Source organism: Ixodes scapularis, unplaced genomic scaffold (assembly GCF_016920785.2).
Source record: "Ixodes scapularis isolate PalLabHiFi unplaced genomic scaffold, ASM1692078v2 PGA_scaffold3__209_contigs__length_174095766, whole genome shotgun sequence".
Classification (NCBI taxonomy): Eukaryota; Metazoa; Arthropoda; class Arachnida; order Ixodida; family Ixodidae; genus Ixodes; species Ixodes scapularis.
Window position 1 is genome coordinate 135493018 of NW_024609868.1, and position 7775 is coordinate 135500792.

Sequence of the window (7775 nt, forward strand, 5' to 3'; positions counted from 1 at the left end):
GAATAGATGAAAAGGTTGAGTTCAATGATACCAAATTAGCAAATTGTTCTCTAAAGTTGTCGGATATTATTTACTTTTTTTGACGCTAGCGGATTCTCGCGGGTCATTGTAATACATGGGGGATCTCTCGCGGGCACTTTACGTGGTGCACCGACTCAAAATTATTCATCAAAAGGAATATCGTTTTTCCTCTAAAAACACCGAAATTGAGACTGGCGCAACAAGCGACCAGAAGATTTTATCCCCTGCTGAACAGACTTCAAAGCGGCGACAGCTTTCTACGCAAGGCAATGTGGAGGAGCTGCGAGTCACCCGAGCCGTAGACTGGGCGCTCCCCATAAAGAAACCGAAAAAAAAATTAAAACCAGGGAAGCAAAATCACTTAGTACATTAACTGGAGAGCAAACATCGTAAACGCAGTCGTTCTGGTGCGATGTTCCCTTCTGTGGCGAACGCAGTCGTTCTGTGCCGATTTGGCCGTATTTGCCATGTCCACGATTGTGCTGTCCTACTCAAATGCCGAAGTAGTGAGTACGTTTAGTCAGCTTAACAGAGTAAAATGCAAAGTGAGCAACAAGCTGAAACCTGAAACAACAAACGTCATCCTCGTCATAATAGCAGGTCTGAAGCCAGACAAAAATGTTGTTTTGATCACGATTTTCTATGGCAGTTTTGAGTCCAATCGGGACATCTGCAACGTATGTGTAACCAAGTCACCTTCCTGGCCCCCAACATCTACCAGCTTTCCGGTCAAGATGTTCTCAGACGACGACAGCGATGACGAAGATATCCTTGATATGTATTTTTATGATTTGAGAGCTCTTTAAACCTCACCTGCGATGAGGTTGACGAATACCGCAGCACTGAAGCCTCTAGCCTTCCAGTTACCCTTTTTTGAAGACTAGTGGGCACAGAGGAGCGGCGGCTATGCGGTCGCTTCAAAATCCCTTCTGCTTCATTCTGCAGATTTTGGCCTTCCTTGGGACAGGGCTACCTCCTCCTCGACAGCCAGCCACCATCTCTGCACCGTCATCATGCACTGTATTCCTGGCGGCTGGCGGTGACGACATCGCGCCCGTGTTCGATGCCACAGTTTCGTCCCTCCCCTTCACCAAGCCAGCATCATCGTCAACGACAGCAGGATTCTCTGCGAATTTAAGCGCCTGGTCACCGCAGGATGCTTTCAGTGGGCACAGAGGAGCGGCGGCTATGCGGTCGCTTCAAAATCCCTTCTGCTTCATTCTGCAGGTTCGTAAATACCCATCTTTTCATGTTAAACGATCCTGTAATGGCTTTCTGCTGCTTCTCCAGTGCCCGCTGGTTTTTTTTTAGAATTGCTTATATGTGTGTTCACGTTTTTAAGTTACTTTTGTTGTCTGGGGACGTTGAATTAAACCCCGGCCCTATCACTAACGCTGATATTCTGGCTGCCATTGCTGAACAGTCTTCTAAAAACGATGCGCGTCATACCGAAATGGTTGACATGCTAAATCAGGTCAAAGATAACCAGCATCAGCTAGAACTAAAAGTGTTAGACATCAATTCAAGACTTGCAGCAGTCGAATCACTTGTAGAATTACTAGATGTGCCAAAGCATCCTACTGAACTGTCTAATGTTGTTAGTGAGGCCGTCCGAGGCGAAACTACCGTTCTGAATTCAAGACTTAATGAGCTTGAAGATAGATCCCGTCGTGACAATTTATTTTTCTACGGTATCGCCGACACCCTTTCCGAAGACTGGTCGCAGTCAGAATCTCATATCCGCGATAATCTTTCCACAATATTAGGACTAGATCTACCTGGCGAGGCAATATCCCGTGCTCATAGATTAGGCTCATACTCAACTAATAAATGCCGGCCAATAATTGTTAAATTCTCTTCCTCTAAATTCAAGGCGAATGTGTTTTCTCAGCGTTTTAAGTTGAAAGGAACAGGAATTTCAGTCAGTGAGGATTTCTGTCCGGCTACGCGGCAGTTACGTAAAAAGTTAATCGATTTCGGTAAAGGCACCGGTCAGAGGTTCTCGCTCAAACTAAACAGGCTGCACATTAATCAAAAGGTGTATACTTACTGCCCTGCAACAGATTGTGTTTGCGAAGTGACTCCTAGTCACGCTCGTGAAGCTAACAACGCCGCGTCTCTCCCTCCGGGTGCCAATAATACAGTTTCCGCGCCGCAACCGGGCACCGATAACGCAGTTTCCGCACCTGGTCCAAGCAATTATAATTCACACGCGTCATCAACATAACTATGTAAAGGCCCGGCGACTAACGCTATCTCAATATTGTATTCTAACGTGCGAAGCGTGTGCAACAAACGCGACGCTTTGTCATCTCTTATCGACACGTGTACAGCTGATATTGTTATCCTGACCGAAACGTGGCTTTCTAGTAAAATTGCTGACAGTGAAATTTTTGAGTGTGAATGTATGTACAAATTTTATCGTTTCAATCGTGACTCGCGCTCAGGTGGCGGTGTTCTCATCGCTGTCCGTGATTCTATAATATCGAGCGTTATACCACTTAACCTATCATTAGAGTTCGTGTGTGCCCGTGTACATGTCAGAAACAAGGATTTTATTTTTTGCGCCTGCTATCGACCCCCCGCTTCGTCTAGTACATTTTGCTCTGAGCTTCACGATGTCTTAAATAGATTGGTAGTACGGTTTCCTTCTTCGTCTTTGCTTCTTCTGGGGGATTTTAATTTTCCCACAATTAACTGGAAAAGTGACACCCCCACAGTAAGTGATCACTCATTACAGGCTATTTCGTTTCTAAGCCTTTGTCTTGATTTTAATTTAAAGCAACTTGTACAAGAGCCTACACGATGTTCATCTCATTCTTCCAATGTATTAGACCTCATTCTCACTACAACCCCTGAGCTTGTGTCTCCCTTAACATACTTACCAGGTTTAAGTGACCATTGTGTTATTCAGTTCGACCTGCAGGCATCTGCTTCCTCATATAAAGCATTTAAGATTATTCGTGACTACAGAAATGCCGATTTTGTTTCAATTAATAATGAATTAGACACGTTTCTAACTGATTACATCTCACGTTTTCATACGCGAACGGTTGAAGAAAATTGGTCTCTCTTCAAGCAAAAAGTGAGTGACCTAACTGACCAGTACATCCCTCTGAAGCGCATCCGCTCTAATTCACAGGCACCTTGGTTTAACGCACGCCTTAAGCGTCTGCGAAATAAAAAGAAACGGTTATTTCGGCGCGCAAAATTAACAAAAAGTGCTGAGCGCTGGGACGCTTACGAAGCTGCTCATACGGAATATAAACAAGCTGTCGCACAATCAAAGCAGGAGTTTTATCAGTGTACACTTTTTTTTTTCTTTTAAAAGATAACCCACGAAAGTTTTGGAGCGTGCTCAGCGGTAGTAGATCCAGTGCGGTTGAGCTTTGTGATGCGAATAATGTTCCTGTAGATCTAAACGATTGTTGCAATGTCCTGATTGATGTGTTTGCTTCTTATTTTTCCCACACGACTCCTACCTGTTACCCCATTGCTTTCAGCCCTAATTATAGTCCTATGTTTCCTGTTAGTATTGATTCATTTGGTGTCGACTGTTTAATCCAGAAGCTTAAAATTTCTGCGTGTGCTGGGATTGACGGAATCAACTCAAAATTCCTGAAGAGCACCGCCACCTATTCATCTTTGATTCTTTCCGAAATTTTTTCACAGTCTTTGCAGTGTTGCACGTTACCCAACGATTGGAAGGTAGGGAAGGTGGTTCCTTTGCATAAATCAGGTACTGCTCACTCCCCACTTAACTACAGGCCCATATCATTGACTAGTGTGCCGTGGAAATTACTTGAACATATCATTTACTCTCACCTTGTTGCCTTTCTCGAGTCCAATTCTTTTTTTACTAATTGTCAACACGGGTTCCGAAAATTTTTTTCTTGTGAAACACAGCTCGTATCGTTTACTAATGACCTGATGGTTGCCATTGATGCCGGGCTAATAGTTGACTGCATTTTCTTAGATTTTGCTAAGGCTTTCGATTCTGTCTCGCACGACCTACTTCTCTTGAAACTGAGTAAACTTAATATCGATCCTAACATCTTGGGCTGGATTAAATGTTTTTTATCTAACCGCTCTCAATATGTTTCTGTCAATGGGCATAATTCTTCTACTACTCCTGTAACGTCCGGGGTACCACAGGGATCTGTCCTAGGGCCTCTCTTATTTTTAGTCTACATTAACGACCTCCCATCGCAAATTGTCTCCTCTATTAAATTGTTCGCGGATGACTGTGTACTTTATCGCGTAATTACTAATGCCCAAGAGTGTGCTATACTACAGTCAGACCTCGACGTAGTTTCTTCTTGGTGCGCTGAATCGCTAATGAAGCTTAACGTTACTAAATGTAAAATCATGCGTGTTTCGCGGCTCTCTAAAAACACTGACCCTGCCATATACATCCTTAATGATATACCATTAGATGCTGTTGCTTCATACAAGTATCTTGGTATTCACATAACTCATAACCTTTCCTGGAACATGCACGTCGACTATGTCTCTAATAATGCTAATCGTATGCTTGGGTTTTTGCGGCGCCATTTTCGTTCCGCTAATCTTCCCGTCAAACTGCTATTATATAAGGCCTTAGTCAGGCCAACACTCGAATACGCCTGTTCCGTTTGGAATCCGGGTCATGTAACATTATCACACATTCTCGAATCAGTCCGGAACCGAGCAGCCCGTTTTATCCTTTCTAATTATTCTCGTACTGCTAGTGTTTCATCAATGAAGACAACTTTGGACTTACCTGACCTTGCTTTACGCCGTAAATACTTTCGTCTTTGTCTTTTCCATAAAGTCTATTATTCTAATCCAATTCTAAAAGATCAACTACTTTTTCATCCGTCATATGTGTCACCTCGCCGCGATCACCAGTGTAAGGTTGGCACGCCGACATGTCATACGAACATCTATTTTGACTCTTTTATTCCAAGAACATCTAGCGAATGGAACCACCTCCCTGCCTCCATCGTGTCCATCCAGGACGTCACATACTTCAAGAAGCTTGCCAACGATTTCATCTGTACCACCCACTCCTCTCTGTAGAGCCTCCGGGCATTGAGAGTATGAAAATAAATAAATAAATAAATAAACTCTATTTAATTTCAGCTCTCACAGTTTTGGGCAGCTTTTAAGAATGATAAAATTTTTTAAATCACATAAGATTTCACTTTTCTTAATTAAACTAGATTCTTGCGTGAAATTTAGTGGATATGTTTTAGAATTTAGCGGAATTTGGCGGAATTTTTGTTGCTTTTTAGCGGACTCCCAGAAATGGCAAAGCTAATGAGTATTAGTGGCGATTAATATCTGATGTACTCTTCGTTGCACTTTTGAGAGAATCAAGTAAATATCACATTATTTTCTTCCCAAATTCTTGAAAAAGCTAACGTAAAAAAATATTTAAAATAAATTGTGTCAAAATACTAAATATTTCCTTTTACTAGGGCCAGCCTTACACAGGATATCATAAATTGCGTAGCCGTGTCTGTTTACATTATCCGAACTTCCATATAAAGAATGGACGACGTTTACAATCCCCTGTAACGCCCAATTAGAGCGCAGCTCTTCAGGAGGACGAGGAGAAGGAACGGAGAGGAGAGTATGCCCCTCCTCCTAATCCGTACCCTCCTCTCCTGCTCCTCTCTCATCTAGCAAAAAAAGTTTTGTTGAATTTCCCGCTAAATTTAGCGTAAAAATATTCCCCCTATATTTATCGGGAACATTTTTCCGCTAACCTGGTCGGATAATTTTTCCACTAATTTTAGCGAGGAAATTTGTTCGCTAATTTTAGCGGGGAACTTTTTCCGCTGAATTTTCCCGCTAAATTTAGCGGGGAAATTTACCCATGGTGCAACGCGCGGTGACGTCGCCAGTGACATCAGGAGTGACCCTCGTGACGTCGCACGTGACGTCGAATGTGACGTCATTATAGAAAACGTCCCATAATGCTATGTGCGGTTACGCCGACGCCGACTGCGACGCCTACGCCGCTCAAGCCGGACTCGGGTGCCTAAAAGCTGCGCTCTAAAAAGCCGCATTTGACTTGCCTCTCAGCCTTCAGCTCGAAAACACTGACTTCATGGCAGCATTTACTAATAAAATTCAGAAGAGCAGCTGTTAAAAAAAATAATTTTCCAGTACGTACTTAATTTGTAAACAAGATGTAGGCGATGAAGAGGCACCTGCAAAGTGAATGGCAGAATAAATTAAAATATTGCCTGCGGATTTGGAAATGAACTTTGGCTGGCTGCTCCATGCCTTCTTGTGATCGTCCGCACAAGCGCTGGTGCTCGGTATGTATTTCTCAAGATAACAGATATAACATTTATGTTTGTTTATTTGAAGGCTTCTTAGGTGGTTGTCGGGTAAGACATCTCGCGCTATACACTTACATGCATTTAACGGGTTGTCTAGCTATCTAACATGTCTAGACATGTTAGATCTCTAGACAACTAACTAATATCTATCAAACCACGCGTGCTTTGTGTTATAATTAATTCATAAAGCAATTTTTTTTTTCAAAATCGCTGCTCAGATTTTCGTTTAAATACAATATAGTTTTGCACCCTCCTCTACTGCGTATTCAGCAAGCTACTTAAGGCGGCTGTGCCGGTTAACAGTGATCCCCGCGGTTCGACCGCGAAGTGACTAGTGTGGTCCTCATGGCAAAGCCGTTCGCGGTCATGAATAAAAAGTTCCGCATGTTTTGTAGAACGCCTCGGTGGCTCCGAGGCGAGAGCGCTGGCCTTCGGATCCCGGCCGAGGTGCCCGCAATCTGACGGAGGCTTATTGCGGAGAAGCCGCCGTGTAACCGAGCTTTCGGTTGCACGTCTAAAGATCTCTAGGTGGTCCAAATTAATCCTCAGTCCTCCGCTGGGGCGTGCCAAATGCCCGTCGTTGGTTTTGCACGTAAAATTCCCAAATTTGACTTTTTTGACCCCATGTTTTGCAGACGTTTGTGGCACAAACAAGCGGCGCCGAATCCAGGAACGCAAAAGCAGTCTGCAGTCTCAAAATTGCACTATGCAGTGATTTTCTCTCTAGCGTTTTCAGCTATGGCGCTCGACTCTGTTCGGATGAAAAATCACATATATCATCACGAAAGATGGGTTTCTTCATTTTGTTTAACACTTGACTGGAGAGAAGAGAATTTAAGGGGGTTTTGAATACTTGCATGTGACCTTACACCAATAGGTGTTCGAAGAAAAACTCTAAACTGATAAACCTGGAGGTGGCAAGTGTGTCAAAACTGGAAAGCAGATTTGAGCTGCGAGGGTGAATGGGGCAATCAAGGCGTAGTAGATAATCCAAATTCGCTTCGCCATATTTTTCAGCTGCGACGCAAAATGAAATCTCCTAACGTGAGCACACATAGTGGGCACATACACTGTCGGACTTGAGTGGGTGCTTGAGCTTCAGAGGTGGACAGTTTTCGTAGATCGTTTTGCCGCCCTGCGACCAGCACCATGTTCGGAGCACTGCACACAAGGTTAACGGCGCGTACTCAGTAACGACGCCTTCCCTTCGGGGAATAAGACAGGTCCACCAAACCTCCCTATTGTAGGACATTTGTACGACGGTGATCAGTGCATCTCCCTTCATTTGGAGGTACTCGACTTCAAAAAGTCCTCGTATTTGGTGTGCAAACAACGACGCCCCGACCGCTGATCCTATTGCTTTTCAATTAATCACTTTGATCGGACGGACTTGCGAAACATAGCCCCTTCTAGATTAAT

General features: G+C 43.7%; 1 pseudogene; it reads left to right on the forward strand.

The window, feature by feature from the left end:
- Positions 1 to 1209: 1209 nt before the first annotated feature.
- Positions 1210 to 2419, forward strand: LOC121048594 (annotated as a pseudogene).
- Positions 2420 to 7775: the final 5356 nt, after the last annotated feature.